General features: G+C 43.7%; 1 protein-coding gene across 9 annotated transcripts in view; it reads right to left on the bottom strand.

Moving 5' to 3' along the window:
* TSPAN4 (tetraspanin 4) overlaps positions 1 to 24,845 on the bottom strand; it is a 415,251-nt gene that overhangs the window by 383,626 nt on the left and 6,780 nt on the right. The window contains exon 2 of one of the 9 annotated variants that reach the window (XR_010080528.1): positions 12,578 to 12,696. The exons of 7 other annotated variants lie outside the window; for them this stretch is intronic. The gene's annotated coding sequence lies outside the window, so the exon portion shown is untranslated. Of the gene's footprint in view, positions 1 to 12,577; positions 12,697 to 24,845 lie in introns of those variants that run through there. One more of the 9 variants, XM_063398242.1, reaches the window with a different exon arrangement.

Raw genomic sequence — 24,845 nt, forward strand, 5'->3', positions numbered from 1 at the left:
GTCAGCCAACACAAGCAGGACAGTGGAAAGGATGAAGATATGCAAGGAGAAAAGATTCTGCTTAGATTTTGATGAGTGCACCACAGGCATGAGATAGAACCAGCTCAGAAACACTACAAACACACAGAACAATTCCCAGGAGAAACATCTATCTTGAGTTAAAATTCTTCTACTGCACTCACTTCGAATTGTCTATCTGTCCTGTCTATAACAGAGGCAAGCTGATTTCAGAAATGCTTAATATTACATGCAAATAATATGATAATAATAATATTATATGCAAAGAAGTAATATTCCTATATAAATAATAGAAATACTTTTCTTGCAAGAAATATTCAAAATCCCAAACATCTGCAAAATGCCAGCACAGATTTACACGTATCTTTTACTTCTGATGGCATGACAATCCCCTTTGAATTGGCTTCCATGGTAACCGCAACATTAAGGTCCCCTGAGAGCCATCTCACACAAACACACAGAGGATTGGAAGGGCCCTATGCACAGACAGAACACAAACTTATCCAATGCAAGGACTTTCCCCACAGCACCTGCCTTCCAGCTAACAGGATTCAGAAAGACACCCTTCCCTTTAGGAAAGGGATTTAGCTCTCACATCATCTCCGAGGCAGAAGCAAGCACGTCTCTTCAGGAACTGACTCTTGCTCCCCTCTTCCCTTACACCCTGATACTGCCTAACTGTAACACATGTACTTAAATCATTTCACTCAGAAGATTTTGTTCTTCTGTGAGACTCAGCTTTGTAATTTTTCTGGTTGGGTTGGTGGAAGTCCAAGGAAGCCAGGAAACAAAGCTCTCAGTCAACCAGAGAGTTAGCTGCTCCAGAGAGAGACACTGTGGTCTGGTCAGCCCAACGCTTGCAAACAAGTCCATGTCCTTCTCCACTCCACCTGGCAACACCTGCATTTCCTGCAGGACTCTATCTAATCAGAACTCAGAGGTTCCAAAAAAGGGAGCTGATTTAAAAATAAAACAACACACCAAAGTTACGCAGTCAGTACCTTTCTGACCTCTAGTTAGCTGTGGTATACAAATAATGACAGGGATCAGAGATTTTTAATGGGAAGAGATTTCTTTGTGTAATGTACATTGATCATCCTTTTCCTGGGATATTCCTTAAACATTTAGATAAACAGTCCTAAAAGAGACACTTTCACAACATCCCAAGCACTGTTCCATCAGCATCCCTCCTTTCCAGCCTGCTATATTAGTAAGTGTCATAATTTGCAAACCCAGTCTCTAGCAAAACAGAAGGGGCAGGAAAGTAGTTTGAGTGAGACCTACAGCAATGAGAAGGGAGTGTTTTTCAAGAGAAAGACCAGAAAGTGATGGTTCACTCTTTGCCCCAAAAGAGGTTGTGTCTCTTGGCAAATCAAACCCTTTTGTTCATCTTCCAAACGTATTTTGGCTGAGCTTCCAACTTGTAAATAAGAGGCAGGAAACAGCAAATTAATTATAGTATCACTAATACAATAGTAGCCTAAAACAGCTTTTGTTTAAGGTTTCCATTGGAAATAAGGGGGTTTCTAAAGTTATGTTTTCTAGAACGTTTATAGAACTTCAATTACTTGTAGATAACAGGCACTGCACACTATCTAGTAACTATGAACACCAGTCTTCCTTTGGGAAAGCATCTTCAAGTCGATGAGCCAGAGATACTTGCGCAAGCAACAGGTATTTTTGATTTGGCTTCTCAAAAGTGAGAAACAGAAGACAATTTAAAATTCCTGCCCATTTGGCAGAGCACACAGCTCTTTCTGCCTCCCGTTCTCTCAGAAACACGACATGGTAATTGACAAAGTGAATTCAAGTCCTAAACATATCTGCTATTTTACATCTGGTTCCTGTCATTTTAACCTCAGGAGCCAACTGAAAAGAAAAGAAAAATTCCTACTACTGCTGATTGCTTATACTTTCCTAAAATTCTCTTCCTTTGTTCTATCAGCCAGGTTATTTAGAGGATATTACCCTAATCCAACAAAGAACTTAAGAATATGAATATTTTCAGTGAAGGCGAAGGCTTTAATGGATCAAGATGCTTTATTTATTAGATTTCATCAGCTCTTGCTTCATATTCTAACTAGTCCACTGAAATACCCTTACAGTTTCATTATTCTGCCTGCTGTACTAGCGATAAGTCAGGTGCGGAGCACGTAGGATTCACTTAGGAATTCACATTTACCTTCCTAGGGACAACTCTTCATACATCAACCACCAGACTCTTCTTCCTCTAAACCTTTACCACAGGTATTAACAACTGACACCAGGCCAGCTACCTCCCAAGAACAAGTGGTCAGACTGCACACCCAACACACCAACATCCTCTCTGCCTTGGGGACAAGCAGAAAACTAACAGGAAGACAGTTCTTCAGAGAACAGCCAGTCAGCTGTCACTCCTTGCCTCAGCACAGTCGTGACTGCCCAAAGCTGAACCACCATCAGACAGGACAAGCTGGGAGCAGGCTCTCTTCAGTTACTGCAGTCCTACTCCCTGCACTGGGCGAAATCTGCCAGCTTGCAAGGCCATGTCAGACACTGCAATAATCACTGGTCAAGGAAACTCCTACTACTTCATTTGTCACCTCTTGTGTTGCCTGGTAGAACATCACATGAACTAGGAACCAATGGCATCAACACTGAAACTCAAGAATTCAGGAGAAGTACGTGGTTAAGACAGAAGGGTTGTTCCTGAATCACTGCTTCTTGCTGTGTTTGACATCAGCTGTCAGTACTTCCACAGAACTTGCTCTGTTCTACTCTTGTGCCATCCCATACCAGCTACCCAGCAGGCAGCAAGGAAACATCTCAAACACAGGAGAAGGGGGAGGGGAAGAGATACTACAAACTCCCCTGGCACCTTCTCTCTCCAAGTCATATTGCAGTACATCCACAGTAGCTGCTGCTGCTTCTGCTTGTAACCTCTAACTATGAAAACAAAAAGCACTACCTTTGTTATTTCCTTGACACCCGCAGACAATCTCAAAGCTAAGAGAAGCAACCTTCATTTGGGAAGTCCTTGCAGACACTCCTACGGGCAAGACACCCCAGCTAGCACTGGACAGCTGCTACTACCTCCTCCTTAGAGGCACGTTCTACTCAAGACATAGCTGTGACACATTCCAGGCACCACTGCAAGCCACCACTGTCCACAGCAGAGACCTTTCCTTCCTTTCCTACACCTCACTCCTGCACTTCCAGAGACACTCTCTCGTGAGGCTGCCCATGTGTTCCTGTTTTGTTAAAATCAGCATCTTCCCCAGAACAGAACTCTCCAGAAAAGGGCCTAAAGAAAAATCTGCAGTTAGCAGGAGTGGAGAAATAGACGTCTGCCCCATGGAACATCTGAAGAGGAACTGCGACTCCTAAGTCAGCAGCAACATCCAGCTATCTCTAAAGCTAACAATCTGCCTCTCCTCAAAGTTCTCAGGTTCCCCTACTACGTTTTCCTTTACAAAATTGTGCAAAGGACCTTATTTTCTCATAAGCAAAAGAAAAAGGAGTCCAGAAATTGAGGAAGTATATTGGTGCAAGATTTCTACAAGTATCTTTGGACAACTGATACAGAATTCATGTACTGATGGTGGAGTGACAAAGTCCCAAAATACATCAATGCTCTTTAGAAAGCAGGAAGGCAACATATATCCTCTTTATTCCATCTTGTTCACTTAATCCTAAACAAGAGCAGGTACTTTTGGTGAAAAATATATTTTTCAAGCATTTCCTAAAGTGATAGCAATAAAACATCAGAAAAGGAAAAATTTTTACATTAAATGGGGGGAAAAACAAAACCAACTCAACCAACAGCCAGGACTTCTCAGCAAAAAGATGAATGTATGTAAGCGTGGTGGTGAGAGGGAGGTCAAGAAATGGGATGTCACATACTGCAAAGAAGAAAAACTATTGCACATATAATGGAGTACAAGATTTTTCTTGAAAAACCTATCAAATTATGAAAGCCTGACCATCTTCCTTCCCTCCCTTCATGATCATTCCCGTCTGTGATGCAAGGGGGAACATGGGGGAGGGCAGACTACAACACCCACTGCCTCCTAGCAAGGCTGTATTTCCCTTTCCAGGACCGTATTCCAATTCCACAGTAACATACCCTGCATTTTTATAGCCTCTTCTCATCCCAAAAAACCAAATCCAAACCACAACCCCACATTTCACCAAAGCAAGAGTTAACAATGTCCGTGCTCTCATGTGTGCCATGAAGCTGCAAGGGAGGCAGACCACTTTATAGGGGCAAACATGAATCTTGCAATTCCTGAATTGTTTGACTGGCCTCAGCACTGGGATAACACATGTTGTCTATGTTGTCTGTTGTCCCATGGCCATACAAGCCAGTGGTCTGAAAAAAAAAAAAAAAAAAAAAAAGTGGTGGCTGACTTCCATGAAAATCAGACAACATTGTTTATCATGAAGCAAGAGAGAGAACTTTATTCAAGGCAGTGCAAGAGAGTCATCAGCACTCACCAAAACAGGTTACAAGCATCCTCAGTTAAGGCACACAGACTGATCCTGCTGTGAGTTTTGAATAAGAAAATGTTTCCCCCCTTTTATGCCAGATCATAATCAAAAATTACTCATCTTTATCACTGCAGCAAGAAAACACAATTGAAATGCTGACAAATATGTTGCTTTAGAGTGTCAAGAAACTGCAGCCTCAGACCTCTTCCTTAAAGCCAAGACTGTATTTTGAAAAAAGGAAGAAGAGGAGGAGGAAAACAGTAATATACACTCACAAAACATGTTCACAAGGAGAGTCAAACTTTGAGTCTCTCATGTCCAAAACATACAAGGACACTGGAATCTATTAGACTTTTCTGTGCTGCCACCACTGCAGTAAGGTCAGCTCTTTCACAAAGCTGAAGGATTCCAGGAGGTTACTTGGGTGAAAAGATGGGACCCCCACCTTCTGACAAATTTGATTAGAATTGGCTGACAGAGTCAAACGTTACCAGTATGCTGTAATTGTCTGCATATGCCTGACAACATCACAAAAAGCATGATCATGGAAGCTTATTTTTTTCAAGTGTAGTTTCCCAAGGAAATAGGTGAGGGAAAGGCGTTTCCCAATGAAATAGGTGAGGGAAAGGCATTTTCCCTGGCACTCCAAGCAAAAACTGAGTTTAATCTGGCACCCTTCACAATTACTCAATTAGCTTCCAATTCAAGAACAGAAAAGAACAAATTAATTGACCATCAAAGTCTTAGAACATGCCTGGTACTGTGCCATCAAATGGAAATGAGGGGAATTAGGCTACAAACAGCCTTGCTGCAGGCGTCCAAAGCTGCCCTCTGCCAACACTTCCCCCATGGGACACCTTTGGTTCTCATCAAAAGAGCCAACATAGTAATTGCAAGACAGAGAGTCGATTTGAATGCATGTACCAAGAGAATTTCCAGCAGTCAAAACACACACACAAAACCAGTGAGCTCACAGTCCCACGCACAGATCAGACTACCAAGGGGTCTGGCCTACACAAACACTAACCAAAGCACAAATCAGTACTGCGACATGTGAACAAACGAGGATGGACAAAAACCACAAGAACACTGCATCTTGAAATACATCTTTCCACAGGAGGTTAATCAGAATGAGCGAGCAAGTGAATGTGGTCACTTCTGTGAGTACAATATTCCCCAGTGGTTTAATCATTACAGCAAGAACCCAAGCCTTTAAATATAGATCTGCCTAAGAAGCTGAACACTTCAGAGAGCAAAATTAACTTGGAGGTTAGCTTCCCTTCCAAAAGAACTGTATTAGACAATTACCTACAGAAGTCAAAATCAGGCCAACATTTAAGGGTCACAAGGGGAATAATATGATGATTGCAAAGGAAAAAAGCAAACAATGGCTAGGTGCTCATATTTGTTGAGGTCATACACATGGTAATTCGTAATGATACTAATTTTGAGTTCTGTTTTATAAGGCATATTCCTAAAAGGAACTTATTTTCTAATTATGAGCTCCAGTGATCATGCACACTAAACAATGTAAACAAAAGGCAGTAGATATGAATGTTGTGACAGTCCCATTATCTCTCAAGCAATGCATGAGGAGAAGCTGGTAGCCATCCTCATAGGCAAAACTCACTTGAAATGTCACTTCTAGCAAAATTCCTACAGCTGTCACTTTACTCTCCCTCTATCCATACCAGAAGGCAGCAAACAGATAGAACTGAATTCAAGACAAAAATTCTTACTTACCAAGAATATTTACGGTTTAGATATTGGATCCTTAAAATGTTATCTTTTTAAACAAAGAACCTGAAATAAACACCATCAAAAGTGATTGGGAAAAGACTGGATTTTTTTCCTTCATGATGCTGAACTTCTCAGGGATTCCCTGCTCACTGCCCTTCTTTAAAATGCAGGGGAAGCAAAGACTTGATCTTCTAGCTTACATGTTTGTCAGCACACGAGGTATTGCTGGTTTCCCACAGAGCACTTAATGCTTCTAACAGTCCTTCATTACCTCCCCAGGAGCCTTCACTGGCAAACGCAGCAGCACTGCAGAGCTCAGATGAAAGCTTTGAGAAATATCTTCTACATGTCACCTCTGGGTTCAGCTAAGTCCACAAGCAAAAGCAGAAGCTTGATGCTCAAGAGCAGCAACACAAAACTCCTTAGACAGGGTGTTATTTCCTATTTTATCTAGATGCATTAAGCAAGAAGAGACACACCATAGTTTCCACAGACTCACAGCTTTAACCTTGCAGCAGGTGAATTTCAAAGCCAAATGATATTACTGTGAGCAAGAAAAGCCCACCTGATTTAGAAGCAGCAGGAAAGGAATAGATGTGCAGCCTATGGTGAAGCTACACCACCCCTTGTAAGGAGCTAAGCTGGGGCTGTTCAGCATGGAGAAGGGAAGGCTGTGTGCAGACCTCACATCAACCTTCCAGTATCTGAAGGGGCCCCACAAGGAAGCCAGAGGACTCTCTCGGGAACTGTAGTGACAGGACACAGAGTAATGGGTACAAATTGAAAGGGGAAATTTACCATAGATATCAGTAAGAAAATCCTTACTGCAGAGATGGTAAGGCACCAGAACAGGTTGCCCAGAAAAACCATGAATGCCCCAACCCTGGCAGTGTTCAAAGCCATGGATGGAACTCTGAACAGCCTGGTCCGGTAGGAAGTGTCCCTGCCCATGGCAGCGGCAGGTTGGGAGTAGATGATCTTTAAGGTCCATTCCAACCCTAACATTCTGTGACTCAGAAAACCATGTTACATAATGGGTTTGTGCCTCCTGCATTAATGGCCTCACAGCATCACAAGTGATTCTAGACAGACATCAAGCCTACAAACAAACAAAACCCCAGAAGTCCCACAGAGGACAAACCATACTGTTCTATAAGTGACTTAACCCATAGGTATTCCTTAATGTGGCTTTTAGCTTAATCATGAAATAACACAGGGCTGAAACAAAAAATACAAGTGTTGCAAGACTGCTCCAAGAAATCACTTTGACTTCTCCCCAGACAGACACAAGGACAACATCAGGAAGACATTGAAGTTATCCCCATGCAGTGTAAGCGAGAGACTTGCACTGAGAGCAGAGCAGCTCATTTGAATTAGGGAAGCGGGACTGCTCAGTTACCCCTCAAGATCTTATGAAGTCTTCCAGTGATTACCCAGAATAGATGTTCAAGGACAATAACATGTGATGAAAGAACATTCACAGAGAAGACTCTAACTCTTTTTGCATTCCATGCATTGTTCCATTTTCTTGTCGGGGTAAAAGGATGCAAGCTTGCCCTCCCTTTACCCTGAATTCCTGAACAGAGACACAAATAGCAGTAATACAGATATACACTGAAAAACCTGATGCTGATTCATACTGAAGCTAGGACAGACAATGACACATTCTATATAAAACACTTTGAGAGTTTTAAATGAGACATCCAATTTACATTTCTTTTAATAAAAATAGACCTGCTTTATTCACAATTGCTGCTATTCCTAAATTGCTGGACTTCGTAAGAAATGCAAATTCACAGAAAAAATGGATTATTCCCTTTCAGAGAGTGAATTAAGATATTTGCATAGTATCATAATAAAAGAATGAGAAAAGGCTGGAAGGTACCACAGTGAATTATTTAGTCCAATGTCCCTGCTCAAGCAGCTGTGCCCTAGAGCACATAGTACAGCACTGTATCCAGACAGTTCTTGAGAATCTCTGGTGAGGGAGACTACAACCTCTCTGGGCAACCTGTTTCAAGGCACTCACTCATACAGTAAAGTTCCTCTTCATGTTCAATTGAAAATTCCTGTGCATCAGTTTCTGCCTGTTGGTTGGCACCACTGAGAAGGGCCTGGCTCCATCCTCGAGACCCTCTCTTCAGGTACTTATTAAACCGTGAGTGAGGTCTCCTCTCACCCATCTGTTCTTAAGGATGAACAGCCCCAGCTCCCTTAGCCTTTCCTAAGAGAGATGGTGCACTCTTCACAGTCATCTTTTTTGCCTTCCTCTGGATCCATTCCAGGAGTTCCACGTCTCCCTTGTACCAAAGAGCCCAGAACTGGACACAGCACTGCAGATGTGCCTCACCAGAGGCAGGATCATGAGTAGAGCACAGGGCAGGATCACTTCCCTCAACCTGCTGTTCCTAATGCACCCTAGGGTACCACTGGCCTTCTTGTCACAAGGGCACTGCTGGCCATGGACAGCTTGCTGTCCACCAGGCCCCAGGTCTTTGTCTATTGAGCTGCTTCCCAACATAGCAGCTCCCAGCCTGTGCTGGTGCAGGGGGCTATTCCTCCCCACCCTGGTTATTCCCCACCTCCTGGGACCCTGCATTTGCCTTTTCAGAAGGTCCCTGTCAGTGTCCTTCGGTAGGGCTGCACCATCCCAGGTTTGTGTCTGCAGGGAACTTGCTGAGGAAGCTCTTCTACCCCTTCAAGTCATTGGTGAATTAAGTTAAACAATATTGACCAAGTCTTGACTCTTGGGGAACATCATCAGTGACAGGCCTCCAACGAGATCCTGTGCCACTGATTACAGCCCTCTGGGATCTGCCACTCAGCCAGTTCTCAACCCACCTCACTGTCCACTCCTCCAGCCCACACTTGCTGAGCTTGTCTCTCACAACATCCTCCTAAACAGTGTTGAATGCCTGGCTGAAGTCAAGGCAGACAATATCCACAGCTCTCCCCTCATCCATCCAGGTGGTTGTTTCATTGTAAAAGGCAATCAGGTTGGGTAAGCATGATTTAGCCTAAGTGAATCCATGCTGTCTGCTCCTGATCACATTCTTGCCATCCATGTGGACAGCGATGGCCTCCAAAATGAGGCACTTCATCACCTTTCCAGGGACTGAGGTAAGGCTGACTGGCCAGTGGCTCCACGGGTACTCCATGCCCTTTCTGAAGACTGGGTATGACATTGGTTTCTTGTAGTCCTCAGACACTTTTCCTGATCTCCTTGACTTTTCAAGGATGACCAGGAGCAGCCTGGCTATGGTACCCTCCAGCTGTCTCAGCACCCATGGATGCATCCCACCAAGGCCCATGGACCTGTGAATGTCAAGTTTGCCTAGCTGTTCTCTAACCCTATCCTCCTTGACCAAAGGAAAGCCTTCCTTCCAGCATTCCCTTAACTCTGGTCTCTGGGTCAGAGATTCCTGGGGGCTGATCTTGTCAGTGAAGACTGATGCAAAGAGGGTGATCAGCACCTCTGCCTTCTCTGTGTCCTCTGTAACCACGGTCCCTCCTCCATTTAGTAACAGGCCTGCGTTATCCTTAGTTTTCCTCATTACTGACGTAGTTGAAGAAGCCCTTCCTGTTGTCCTTGACACCTTGGCCAGATTTAATTCCAGATGGACCTTGGCCTTCCTTGTCCCATTTCTATTTACTCTGACAATTTCTATATATTAATTCCAAGTGGCCTGACCCTGCTTCCATCTCCTGTGTATTTCCTGCTTGCACTTGAGTAATGACTATTCTTTTTTTTCATACACACAGGTTTCTTGCACCCTTTGCCTGATTTGTTGCTTATCAGAATGCATTCCTCAAGGAAACAATCCCTGAATATCAACAAATTCTCTTGGTTTGTGAGAAGTAGGGTTTTCCTTTATAGCACAGATTCAGAAACATCTATTAATTACTTAAAAATACCTTTTCTAGAAAGTATTTCCATTACCTTCAATTACCAGGCATTAAACTGACTTGGAAACAAGTTCAACTACTGCCAATCACATGAAAAATTAACCACATCCACTCATTACACAACAGCATTGACTGACATCATGCATCAAGTGAAATATTTTGACACTCCCAACATATAAAAATTTCTTTTACTATGTGAGCACACAAGCGTAGCCTAGCAACAGCCAGAGCCAGCACCCTCTTTCACATGTATCTGACCCCAACAAAACACGTCTTTTGTCCCAAGCCCTAATAGATTATTCTGGCAGAAAGCAGTAAAAGAACAGCGCTCCCAAGAAAACTATGAACTAGACACAAATATTAACACATTAAAAGGTTTTGCAAATTTGATTTTCAATGTCATCTTCTCCAGTTGTGTATATAATCAAACCCCTATTTAGCTCCAGAAATGTCTAGTGGCACTTCATTTCAGGTCCAGGAATGTGATCCTGCTTTTTGTTTTACTTTCTCCACTCGGGATCCTGAGCTCCATCTCATGGCCACTGCGACCAAGGCTACACTCAGCTTTTGTGTCCTCAGCCCTCCTTGTTTTTAGGCATGTATGGAAGCAGAATTCACTTTTGCTCCATACACTGCTTGTTCACAGCGCCTGCATTGTCCTCCAAGCCCACATGAGCACCACCAACCTTACACAAGTTATTCCCACCAACCAGAAATAGAAGTAAGCTGTCTAGGAACAAAGCTGTAAGGCAAAGAAACTGCTCCCAAGGACCCCATGAGCCACATCACTCGCAGTTTGGGATGTGGCACTTGGACTAGACTAGTGCCATATGTGCTCCTGGAACAGAGCTTCCCATTTAGTTTTCTCCAAAAATGAACCAAATACACCCTCTGAAGCTACTCCGTTATTCAAGTGCAGTAAGGTGGGATAACCAGAAGAATTAGCTTCAAAAGATATACTCATAGTGCAACTTCACTGTCCAACATCAATGCACACGCAGCAGCCAAATTCACACTGCTTTTGTTACAAAGGGCCAGTACGAGATACTTGGGAGGTGCAAGATGCTCTGCAGAAAGCAATATGAGCCAACCTGAACCCAAAGAAATCTTAATTTCCACAATGTAGGTATCTGCTCAAAACCCCCAACACACAAAAGGTTTGGTATCACTTCCAAAATGCTTGTTTAAAAGTGACTGAATTAAGTTACACCAAGTAGTACCTTTTAACTGTTTGATGCAAGTGGCATCTGAATTATTTTTAATTTTATGACACAAAAGTACTTGTTTTTGCAACACATTAAGGGGATACAATCAGGTTAGAAATAAGCAGGCACACTAAGTGGAAGTCAGGCTGAATAAAGTTAAATCTTTGGCCACCAGTCCACTGTTTTATTTACAGAACTAGGCAACAATTTGGCTAATTTAGTCATTTATTTTATGGTAATATAAAATGTCCTATCCTCCAGCCAGATACATTGCTTGAGTTCTTTACAGGAAATTCTGCCAAAAGAGGCTTTAAGGCAAATGCTAGTGCATTCTGTGTGCACTCTGACTGGACAAGAAAATGAACATTAATATACACTTTCCCACCCAAAGCTTAAGGTTAGTAGTATATAGTATAGATATATGTGAGGAGCAGGTTTGTGCTCACACATATTGTGTGTTGCTAACTGAAAATCACGTTCTTATTTCCATGTTTAAAGGTCACATTTTCAAGAGCCCTCACTGTTTACAGGACAGACTTTGTACAACAGATAGTGGCAGCATACAGAGTGCTTCTTAAATTGCACACTTGAATAGGAAAATCTGTCTCTTACAGTCTGAAAGTCTCAGTGTGGTGGGTTGATGTCAGGTGCCCACCAAGTTGCCCTATCACTTCCCTCCTCAACAGGACTCAGGGAGAAGAAAATAAGATTTTTAAAAATTATGGGTAATAAAGGTAGTTTAATAAATCAAAAACAAAGGCTGTATGTGGAAGCATAGGAAAGGAAAATACTTATTCCCTCATTCACATCAGCAGGAAATATTCAGCCACTTTCCAGGAAGCAAGGCTTCAGCATGTGCAGAGGTTTCTCCAGAAGACAATTGTTATAATAACAAATGCCACCCTGCTTCTCCTTCCTCTTAGCTTTTATTGCTGAGCAGACACCACGTGGTCTGGAATATCCCTTTGGCCAGTTGGGGACAGCTGGTTCTGGCTAGTCCATCTTGGAGCCAGCTGGCATTGGCCCTGTTGGGCATGGGGGAGCCTTCTGGCAGCATCTCACACAAGTCACCCCTGTAGCCTCCCACCAGTAGCCAAACCTTGCCACACAAACCCAGTACATTCAAAAAAAGTAAGTGGTTGGTTTTACGAACATATTTTTAGATGAGGAAAATAAGAATGACTAAAAAGCTTCAACTAATAAGTACAGATCTGTTCACCCAGAAGTCAAACATATACCTTTGAGAGGCAGTGGGAAATCCCAATTGCAGGTGTAATGAAGGAGCTTCTATTCTTAATGACTTGTGCCAGCTGTTCCAAATATCCTGGCCCAGTGCCTTGAGAAATGGTCAGTAAACCTACACAGATTAAGAAATGAGTTGGTACTTTACAGAAGAAATGGTTGCAGGGCAAAAGGGCAAGAAAAATCCTTGGTCTTCCTCATCCTACTCTTTTCTGCTTTTCCCTGGCATAAGGAAAACAGAAGCCAGCTGCATTAATGGCCGCTCTGTGTGGGAGTTCAATACTGAAACACAATTTTAAAAACAGTCAAATCTGCAGCCTGGGGCAATTTTGGAAACCTAAGTAAGACATTTGTAAGCCTGCTTTCTCCAGACTTTGTGTCAATCCACAAGCATCAGGAAGAGAATCCCAGCTTCTACTAGGAACCTCAGGTCTTGAAGATGTTCTTTCCATTTACTTGCACACCCAAGTTGTAAAATTCCCCAGCTGAAATTGCCCCAATGTAATAGTTATTTCCAGAGTGCAGTAGCTAAAATATATAACGCATAAAAAAAATTAAAAACCAGCAGGCCAGCAAAGACTGCCACACAAGGCTACGTGCTTATTAGAACCTGGGAAGTTGTGTTAAGCACTCAGGAGACCTAGATTCCATTCCCAGCTCCAGGTATGCTAGAGACAGACCCTGCCAATCTTCTTCCATTCAGAGGACATACTCCCCAAACCAAGAGCTTTCCTCCCTTGTGCAGTGCCTCATGGTGACCAGGCCTCTGATGGTTAACCAAGAGAGCAAAGACTATTTCCCCCCTTTTCATGCCTGCAGCAGGAATAGGCTGACAAAACTGCAAACCATCAGTAACTGCAAGTAAGAGAGAAAAATGCATAATGGAGGCAAATTATATTTGGAAGAAAACACTGAAGGAAGGAACAAAACAGCACTCTTTCATCAGCTGAGACGTCACTTAGTCATGATCTGGAGTGCTCACACCTGCTTCGCTCTGTCACAAACTCCCACAGCTCCGAACCGCGCCGCAGCAGCAGCAGCACCCCGACACTTCTCCTTCTGCCAAGCCTAAGCAGCGTAACGGGATCATTTTGTCATTCAAGTTCCCACTCAGTTAATCGCTGTGACACCTTCAAGTCTCTGCGGTGTGTTTCACACGGAATGTCTGCGCAAAGCAAAGCAGCCCCACCAGCCAGTGCAAGCTCCTCAGCTGCTGCCCATGTCCCCAGGAGCACTGGGCTTGGCTTGGCATCCTGACTTACCTGTGTGCTAGGCCCTACCAACAACCGTGTTCTGGTCACTGCTCCCCATCATTCCTTTTTTCATTTTTGACTGTGATATCATAAAGGCCTCAGTTCAGAAAAATTCTTTGGCACGTGCTGCTGTGCCTTGGCTAAGGCAGACCCATGCAAGACAGATCGCAGAGCCAAGAAAAGGGACTAACAAGGACTAAGGAGGAAATTCTCCATGGACCTTTAAGGTGCAAGGTATCTAGAACAAATACACTTTGAAAGCCCTTTGAAGTGCTGCTCTCAGTGCCTTCACTGACTTGAAAACCTTAGTATCTCTGAACGCTTAGCTGAACAGGGATTTGTCAGTACTTTGCTGAACAGAGATTCAGATTACAGGAGCAGAAACTATACAGGATATTTACTTTCTGTTCTTTGAAAATTTCTGCTCAGTTCCCCTTTTTTCACCGCCTCAGCAACAGCAATTTATCCATGTTACATCCATGTGGACCTGTTCCATTCAGCTCCTTCTCCGTCACCGTGTGTTTGGCAAGTAACACCAGGAATACAAGGAACACTTTGTTTTTGTAATGAATATTCTTTCTCATTAGATAGCATTTTCAACTACTTAAACCAAAAAAGTTTATATAGCACCTCCCAAAAGCAAATTGGTCCTTTCTTTGAGAGACACTGGTGACAGGAAAATACAGCAGCATGACACTTCATTCCCAAATACATGTGGCTGCACACAGCCACATGGATTGGTGCCAATAAAACATGAGCTTCTGCCTCCATGGAAGTGAAATAACGTTTATAGACCAAAAATGGAGGAGGAATAAACAGAAACCAATGTCAGGTCTTGTAACTCGTATTTGTGCCTGCATGTAGTTGAGCGTTGACAGTTTCCAAGGCAAGACAAGGGGCAGATTTATAAACATATTTTTTTAAATTGCAATAAAATTACTGGATTTATGGTTTTCAACCCTGACTGTTCCAAAAGTCCTGGGTACCCGATCTGATTTGGTCAGACATCCTCTTTTGATTCCACAGTGTGGAAACTACAGCATTGTCCTGATTCCCAGCTCCTGGTCTTCTGCCACAGACTATGAACTGCTATCCTACATCCAAATCATCTGGGCCAGCACAGAACTACCCCTCTCACATATCCAGAAGTGGGGTGTTTATCCAAGCCAAACACTGTGGCTGTCTACACAGCAGCTTGTAACCAAGCTGTTCATGAATCTTTGGCAAGTAAGTGCTTAATTTATGGACAGAGCTCCAGTTTATGTGGTTGCAAGGCTAAGCCCTGTACACAAGCAGCCGACCAGGATTATTTTATATCTGTACAGTGAGAACTTTCAGCTCCCATACAACTGTAAAGCATGCTGCTCTGAATGCTATAGCAAGTTATTACCAGCAGCTTATGTGCAGCATGTTTTTTCTATCCACTGCAATACTTGAGTTCTGCCATTAAACCAATTCAGAAAAAAAAAATTACTCCTGTTATTCAGTCTTGAACACAACATACCCATCTTTGCTCATCTTACTTCAAATACTGCTTGAAATCTATAAAATCAGTTAATCCCAGGTCCAGTGCTTGCTCTGACAGTCATCCAACAGCAAAGCACTGAATAATATCCTGACCACTCCCCAAAACTTACCACTACCCACCTCAGGCAGGTAGGCTCAAATCCCAGCTTGAGACCAGCAAAATCCTATCTCACCATTTATGCAAAGAGCACATAAGCAAGTCCTGAACCAAACAATGCATCCCACTGCTGGTGAATTTATCTATTTAATGACAAAGCACCATTCCGCATAACCAGGTACCAACTCAAAGGCAAGCTCGCAAAGAGCTCCTGGTACAGGTCAGCTGTTTCACCAGCAAAGAAAGCTGCAACATGGGTACCATCACCTGCAAAACACAGAGGTGTCAACCCTAGATGGCTGTAAGATGGAAAAAAGAAGAGAACTACCCTACAGCAACAGACATTAGTATTTTGGAATTTTTTTTCTGGACTAAGTCTGTGAAATAATTAATTCAATTATTTTTCTGTACTGCTGATTATCCATCCAAACACAAAACGCTGGCTATTACAAAGCTGTGTTCTTCCCTTGTCTTTCAAAAGATATTAGCTACAGTCCAGATACTCATGTATTTAAATTCAGCCAGGCATGTTTAATGAAAGCTTTACCTTCTATCACTGCATTTTTAAAGTAGAGAATAGGCTGCCTTTTACTTTTCAGCATCATAATGAAAAACTAACTCATTCCATGGAATTGAAGAAAATACTGTGGCTAGCAGAGCTCTATTGAGAGACAGATTATTTATCTACTTGAGTGTGCATGCAAGAGCAAACAACTAAGGGGAAAAGGGAAAGTAGCAAAGCTGCTGTACTAACATTCTCCCCTTCTAGACCTCCACACAGCCCACCACAGTAAGAGGTATGGTGTTCAGAAACAGCAATAGACCAAAATCAGGCTGAATAATTCGCTGGCCTCTGAACAGCAGCAACTGGCAATCCAGGGTGCTGCCTTACCTTACAGAGTGCACCCTGCTCCATGGTCAGCAGTGGGGAAGACACATGCTGAGTGGACAGCCTAGAAAGGAACCCGATGCCCTTCAAAACAAGAGCAAACACTGCAGCCACACACCAAAACAACTGTAGCCAGTGCCAGCTTTCCAGGGACTAGATGTTGCCTGGAGCTGTGCATGGCCCAGAGACACCCAGTGGTTGAGTGGTACATCACAAGCACATGTAATGAGTGGAAGGGTTAGGGGAAGCATCCCTCAGTTCATTTATTTACACCTCGGGCTGACACGATGCTTCTCTGCTCATCTCCAGTTCTCAGACTGCGTGTGGGAATAGATAAGGCCATCTAGGAGAGACACCTGATTCTGAAGTGGCAAATGGTGAGAAAGTGAAGGGAAAGGAGGAATTGGCAAGGTTTCACACTATGCATTTTCACACTAGTCTTTCAGCTGTAGATGTTACCAACATCCCCTAGCCTTTCCTAAGGAAGTTTCCGTGGTCAGGACTCTGCCTCAGTCGAGGTCTCTGGCTGAGTTTGGGTAATCATTACCTGCGGTCTGAGATAGAGGCAAGTGCTGTGCCACAGTGAGGGACAAATGTCAGCTAAATGCTGCTTGTTGAGCTGCTAACACTGCCAGCAGCAGCTATGCTTCCAGACTCAAAGGAGATTTAATGGCCCAACAACAACTTGTCAAGGTATACATGCAAAACAAAAGGCATCTCCCTTCATATCAGTAGCAACATAGGACCAGGCTCTGGACTAGGAAAAAAAGGAGAAATAGATCCAACTTGAAACCAGCTTTTAGTAGCTCTACAAAAGTATAAGCAGAGTTTTCTTTAACCCAAATAGCACCAGAGCTGCAGAAGGTGACATGCACTATGGGCCTCCCATGCACTGCTCTCCAACACTAATTTGATTCCATCCAGCCCAGCTTTAGCCATTCATGAATTACCCATGTTCAGCAGATCACCACAGTCAGCTTTTTCTAATGGAAATGGAGAAGGATGGACATCTTTTACCACCAAGATGGAAATCATCATCATGTAGACACTAGAATCTCTGCACCCTTTATCTTAGACCCAGCAACTAAGTGGCATGTATTAGGAACAGCTGAACTGCACAAGGTCAGCTAGACAGGATTAATATTATGATCCCTTACTTTGCCTGCACTATTGTTAAACCTGAATAGCAATGCTCAATTTGGATAAAAGTAAATGTACTCCCCAGAGAGACACAGAAATCCACGTTTCGAGCTGCTTTGTGGCTCCTTCTGGAAAACAGCAGGATGAACTTTGCTTACAACCCATACCACATGCACAAGGAGAAACACAACTTTCACCCAAATGCCAATTTCAGCAAAGACAACTTTCTTTTTAAAATAATTGAATTGCAAGTTTTCTAAGGAAACAGTGCTTTTTGGAAATAGCAACAATATCATACCAAGGGAAAAGTAACAGGTCAAGGGTGTGAGTGGGTGACCTTACTGTGATGGTTTTACCAAAGAGACTTCGGAACAGTTCCGTTCCCTGGCAGAAAGCTCCGAAATACAGCAGCACTAGTAACCCAGAAACACTACGGTGACTCACTCGTGTTCAATCAACTCAGATGCTCAGGGGAAACAACAAAGGCATCAAACAGGACACAGAGCAGCCAAGCAGATGCAACATGGCAGCACAACCTGGACTCGAGCCACAGCTCCTTAGGCTGAATTGCTGGTGCCTCACTTTCTGCCTCACTCCTCACATCTCATTAAAAAAAGCCCTTTTTAGCAGCTGCTTGACCTGCTCATGGACATTACTGATAACCCTAGGTGTTCTCAGAACACAAGCTCATCATGGCATACCAGTGACAAAGGAAACAGCACACGGAGATTTTACGTTCCACCATTCCTGACCCTAAACACACAGAGAAGAAGTGAAACATCTCCAGCAATGCAGGAAAACTCAGACAGAGCAGCTGTAAAAACCTGAGAAAACGGGGGCAGGCAAGGCTGATCGCTGAGAACAGCATGACTAGCATGAAATGAGAGCACAAACAAGCCTGGAAGGCTTGTGGTCTTCTTGCAAGCAGAGGGCAGCTAGCTCCCTTAAATCACACTCAGTATCTGCTCCTGTGCTCTGCTATTGAATTGGCAAAAATAAAATAAGAACAAACAGGAAGGGGCAGAACTAGGCCAGCTGCAGCCCCCTTCTCTCAGTTGCTCCCAGCTCCAGCATTCAGCATTTGCCTCTCTTCAGCCTTGCCCATGACCCCCCCTCAGCCACCCCCCAAACTCAGATTTGAAGCACTGGTTCCACACCACTGTGCAGAGAGTCACTGACACTCACCCACTTGACTTCATCACTGACACATAAAAGCAACAAAAAATTAACAGAGAAGGCTCCTTCGTCTCCCTTCCTCCTCCTGCCATTAAAGCATTGTTTTCTCTGCAAAGTTTTTAAAGACAAAACAGAAATGAAATTAAACAGGAAGGGTATAAAAAGTGTCTGGTATGAAATACCATACGTGCAAAACCTCTTCCATGAGCTGCAAAAGTAAACAGCACCTTCTTTGGCAGGAGCAACAGGGCTGTCTTACGTAATCAGGGGACAGAGGGAGAGGAAAGGGTCAGGAAAAACACACACTGCCCGCTGTTCTGAGAAGAGCTCCTTTCAGCAGCCGTGAGTAAGAAGACTGCAGAAGTGACAGCTTTGCTACCTCCCTGCCCAGCTGGCTCTCTGACCTGCCTAGAAGCAGTGTCCAAAACCACGGGAAAGGCTGGCTTTGTTTCTGACACTGCTGGCTGGTGGCCTTACACACAGAATGACAGAACGCTGCTTTCCTCACAAGTTATGATGGGGCAATTTATTTTCCTTGGCATGAGCAGAGAAGGAGAGCCAGTCTGATCCACCTTGCTGCAGCAGGACACTGTGAAAGGCAATTTTGCATGAGTACCTCATACAGCCATAACACACTCACACACCTCATACAGTCATTGCACACACCCTGTCTTAGAACAAACCCATTCAACAGAGACCTTTGCCTTCAGAAGAGGAACCGAGGCATCTACAGTCAGTTTTCAACCTTCCACACTCATCATCCATGTGTTGTTACATCAACATAAAAGCCTGTTTTGACTCCCTTCATGGCTATCATCTACCCCTTCTCTTACATTTCCACAGCAGCCTGCCCTATGAAGTCACAGGAGCATTCTCCCACCCTGCTGACATCATTTCCTCCTTGTTATACACCCCCTGCACTGGGACAAGCTGCAGGCTGTGTGCTGGGTAGAACCCAACAGATTCATCCCAATCCATCCACCCTTTCTGACAAATCAAGGCAAGACTAGAGCAACAACTTTCTGTGCATCTGTGGCAATTCAAACTGTTCCACAGTCAGTCTAGAAATACAAACACTCACACTGCTCTCATCACCAGCACACAGGCATGCACTTGCATTCACAGGTACAAAAACACCCACCAGGTTTTTTGCAACTTCTTTGCTTCTTCAAAGCTTCTTTGACTTCTTCGCTTCCCAGTCCCTCAAATTTGTTCTGTCCATTCTGACCCTTAAGACTTAACACTCAGCTTGGCATCTTGGATTTCAGAAAACCTCCTCCACAATACTTCCAGCTTTCAGCGAGTCCCTTACACACCAGCCCTTCCAAACTGGCTCAGAAACAGGTCCTGTTTGCCACAACAGCCATGCAGCTCACCACATGCTTAGCTCTACAGTAGCACCATCATATGTAAATCCTCACATATGGCAAATCAAAACAAGAAACTCCAAATAAAAATTTTAAAAAATCAAAACAAATACCACCCCCCCACCCCCCCCAAAAAAACCCACCTCCAAGCAAACAACTAAATGACTGCTAAAACCATCAATGTATGCAATAGCAGCACTTTGGAGAGGATTTTTCTGGAGCTTTTTATTTTTACTATTATCTTATCTGCAGAAGGCAAGCCAGGAAAACAGAGAAATAGATGGAACCAAGCCCTGCATCTGAGCAAGCTCTCTAGAAGCAAATACAGACACGTTTCAGGGCTGGCAGAACACTGTGCTGAAATTAAGTGGCGTGGGTTGTGGCGGAAACACAATTTTTCAAATCTGGTAATGCATGCCAGTGAATAAAACTTCCATAGGCTGTACAGCAGCACCTAAATATTTGTCCTACTGCTGTTCATCCATAGCTGGCACACATTCAGATACTACAAAGACAAAGCCAAACCAAAGCTCAGACTGACTTTTCTACCTCCAATTTGCATTGCACTTTTCCCTCCAGGGATCTTGCATGGCTTGGTTTGGATTCCATCCCAGCTCAGTCCCAAACAGAGAGATGTATCAAACAATTTCAACACACTGACACATTTCATTTTGAATCTAAGTATTTGAAATTACTTTGAATGCACATTCGTGACATTTCAATGCTCTTCTGGATAACTTTTTAATCCACCCATTTCTCACCCCATGGGTAGAATGTAGGGCAGTGGGTCTAAACTAAAACCAGAAAACTGCACTAGGACAGAATACAAGCTCTTTGGGTGGAGTACTGTTTTCCCATGGAAAATTAGAACTTCATCACTAGCTATTCAAAATTGGGTTGTACCAAACCCTGTCCACCATGAGCAGGACACAGCCATGAGTCAGCAGCAAAAAGTGACTCTATGAGGCAAATAAGGGAGTTCTGACTTCCACCCCTTGCACTGCAGAGGCAGGTAAGGGGACAACTACCTACCAAATGCCTTGAGAATGTGGAGCAAATATGAAGGGTCAGAGCAACTCTGCAACTTAATCAAAAGCCTGCCAAAAGAACCAACTACATACCCACAAGGAAATTTATCGGGAGGGGTCATCAAAACCATTTTCCTCACTGTAACAACTTGGACAGCAGTAAAGGACAGCTGGCTCACCCACAGCAGCCCTTCCCTTCAGAATGACTCCCATGCATGGTCACTGGGGCTTCCACTGCCAAAAGCCATAGAGTGCAAAAGCAGTCTGCCTTTGGATGAATTCTTGCTAGGACTGAAACCTGCAGAGGTGAATTGAGTGCAGAGAGAAAAAACTCTAGCAAGGGGAAGAAAAAAAGCCAGAAAACAATGCTTAATAAACTGTAAATACTTCCTTACAGAAAAACTTGTGTGCTCTTACGCTGGCTAAAACAATGGCCCAGAAGTGGTTCTCCTTTCATAATACAGTACAAAAGAACCTGAAAGCAATATTGTCTAGCAATGCTTATTGTGTGTCACATGAATTAAGGCCCTGGCAATAACCCAGCAGCCACAAGGCTTATGACAGCTTTCTCAGGAACTTATGAGAATTTGACTTCTTTCCAATAAGGCCCTTAGGCTCCCAGAGGAATCCTCAAACAACTTTTCAAGCCCTAGGAGTCAGGACAGTGACAGCAAAAAGAGGATACCCAAAAGGCACTGCAATGACAATCCCACAGCAGAGCAGGAATGCAGGCAAGCAATAAAACTGATGCTAAGCAGATCCACAATAAACTGGTCTCAACTATAATTTAAACTGTAGGGCACTGCCAAAATGAAACGGTCATTTACTGACAGAGAAAGCAAAGAAACATAAAACCTCAATAGAACAGTAAGAGATCACAGACAAATTTTAGAAAGCCTAATGCTGCATCTAGATGAAGAAAGCTTCTCTTCGACTTCTAAGCGTAACTCTCTGTGTCCTCACCTCTAGCAGGGGACCGGGATGTTCTGGGCAATTCTCGCTTTCTGCTATAAAGGCATCCTATTATCCAAGTAAGAAATTCTCTTGTGTGTGACAAAGAAGTCCTAGTCATCCCAGAATCCCTTTCCTCCAGATGTCCTGATTCCACAACAAAGGAAGAATGCCCACAAAACCGCAGCAGTACAAGCAGAGCCGCTGCAGCACAGCTCCAGCCCACTACCACCACAACTGAGGTTAAGAACGCTGAAAATAGGGCACCATGCTGGCTCTTCTCTACAGCAGCAATAGCTCTTCTGTGCTCCAAAGGCTGTTCTTCGATCCATAAAGTGGCTGCACATGTGCTGGGGCAAAAGCCATTCTTTCCCTCACATACCATTTTGTTTTGCAGAGCAGAAGGAAAAATATATTTGTTCAGCAAGTATTTTAAGAAGAGCAATCATTTCCACTTTAAACTGACCCCACACACTGAGGATGTTACTCAACAGAGAAGCAGAAAAACACCTCTCCTTTGCAGAAATGCAAATGCACCCAAACACATCTCTGGGCCATTGCAGACAGGTGGCATCCTTTGTGTAACACTGCCCATGGCTAAGATCCACCCACATTGCAGGCAAACCACTGCACAGCTCGGCTATTACAGAGCTAAACAGAATTTATACACACATTCATCTTCCAAGGCTTCTCAATACCATCAGAAAAAGATATCTTTCATAGGATACAGGCACTTTCTTAATATTAAGCTTTTTAGCTTCTCTACTGAGAATGGCAAGTGTGATAAATCAAGAAAATAAGCAAAGCACCTTGACAAGGTCATACAGGGGGCTTTTAGGAAAAAGCTGTGGCTGGGGGGGACATCTCAGGGTAAAGAACCAATGGCCATGCTCTCAACATGTCACTCATCAGGCCAGGTGGATACGAGGGTGAAATAGGAAAATATATCTTTGTTTATGCCTGTTTTGAAGAGAGCAAACTCAAGGAATCAAAATAATTTGGGGGCACCCAAAATACTGAGCATATCCTAAAAGAAAGGGGAAAAGTGCTCTACAGATGGTTTTGGGGAGAGCAGAGACATACACAGTAAAGCGTCCTTTTAGATCAGGCCGGATTTTTAGGTTTGAAGGCAAGCTGCAAACACAACTGCAACCTTGATCTCACAGTTCTTTTTATTCAGGCTAAAAATTAATGCAAAACCCCAACCAAACCCAGCAGTCCCTGGGCACCGCTCAAGCAGCCTATTGTTCCAGGAGGACTTATCAATCACCACAGACAACCCCCTCTGATCAGGTCGTATGATTGAAGGCTGCACTTTATTATTCCCTCGCACCACGACGAAGCGAAGCAGCAGCTCCGGTATCAGATCAGACAAAGGAGCCGCTGCCCTTCAGAGCAGGCTCCTGAGTAAGTGCTCCCTGATGTGCACAGGGGTGTGATTTTCTGCACGCAGCAGGAACGCCAGAGTAACCACACCACGTGTGCCGTGACTGACTGAGCTTAAAGAGGCAACCCAACCCAAGCCCAGGAAATTCAGAACTCCAGTTGGTCTCGTATCCTGAATTTATTAGAACTTCTTGACTATTTAAGCCGGTAATGGTGCAGCATTCCCAAACACTATACAAACGTCGAAGAGTGCTGAACTGCTGGGTGGAGACGAGAGATGACGGAAAACTCTGTGAAAGCAAGCCCCCCCATGGCTCAGTCTCAGCTCCACCACACTGTGTTCCACCACTGTGCTGCCCTCAGGGCTTCTCTGCAGCAAGCGGGAGACCCTCCCTCAGTCCTGGGGCTACCGCACCCCACAGCTTCCCACACTCCGCTACATCAGCACCACTGTGTTATCATTAAAATGCTAGAACTGGCTCCTGAATAAAAAGGAAATTCACCTGCAAGCAAAACAACTTCAAAATCCATATTCATAAAAAGTGTTTGAGGAATGTAGAGGCATCTCTCCTTTACCCATTGAAACGCAACAGTCCTTGGTCTTTCATATAAAACATGCCGCAATTTCTTTCTTTCCTGCAGCGCAGTCGCCGTGCATGTGTCTACCACTGTATTACCTCAATATTTTTGCTCAAAAAAGCGCTTCCCTAACAAAAAGGAATTCACTTGTACAAAGTAAACTGTATTACTTCTGCAAAATTTCATTTGAGAATCCACAGCTGAAGTGCAGGACCCCTACAGTTCCCAGTTCTGCCGTGTGATAGTTTCAGCATCCCTTGTGAGATGAAGCATGTCACCTTAATGCATTCTTAAGGTGGGAGAACGACCAAGCTGATGGGCTTCATCACCCTAAGGACACAGAAAGTGACATACTTAATCTGTTGAGAGGCACTAAAGCAGCGCCTCTTAATATTTTATGAAACACTTGGCTGTTTTTAATTTTAAAAACAGCAGCTCAATAAACAAAGCAATGGAGGATTCCCTGTGGATGGCACTATGATAGGTGCACAGCAGCCCTCTCTGCTGAGTGATAACATCGTGCCCAATGCATCAAGTCTGTCCTCCTCCCCACATCCATGCTGGAAGGCCCATACACTGGGAGGTCTCAAGCTCTGCACAACACCAGGGACTTTTCCAGAAATAGTTGTCTTCCACCAGAATTAACTGCATAGAAGAGGCAGCTTTGAAAATATTTTAAAACAGCTTTCACCTAGCACCTTAATCTGGACACAACAGCCTGACATGCCCAAGCTGAAGAAGTTGCTTTAATGAGAAAAAATACATTTTCTTCCCTATCTGCCCAGTTCTGGAACAAGATTACAGAAACAGACTGACATGAAACACAAAATGCAAGCATCCCACTTCATTACGACTGCACACTTGCTTTAAG

Source organism: Prinia subflava, chromosome 5 (assembly GCF_021018805.1).
Source record: "Prinia subflava isolate CZ2003 ecotype Zambia chromosome 5, Cam_Psub_1.2, whole genome shotgun sequence".
NCBI classification, from domain to species: Eukaryota; Metazoa; Chordata; class Aves; order Passeriformes; family Cisticolidae; genus Prinia; species Prinia subflava.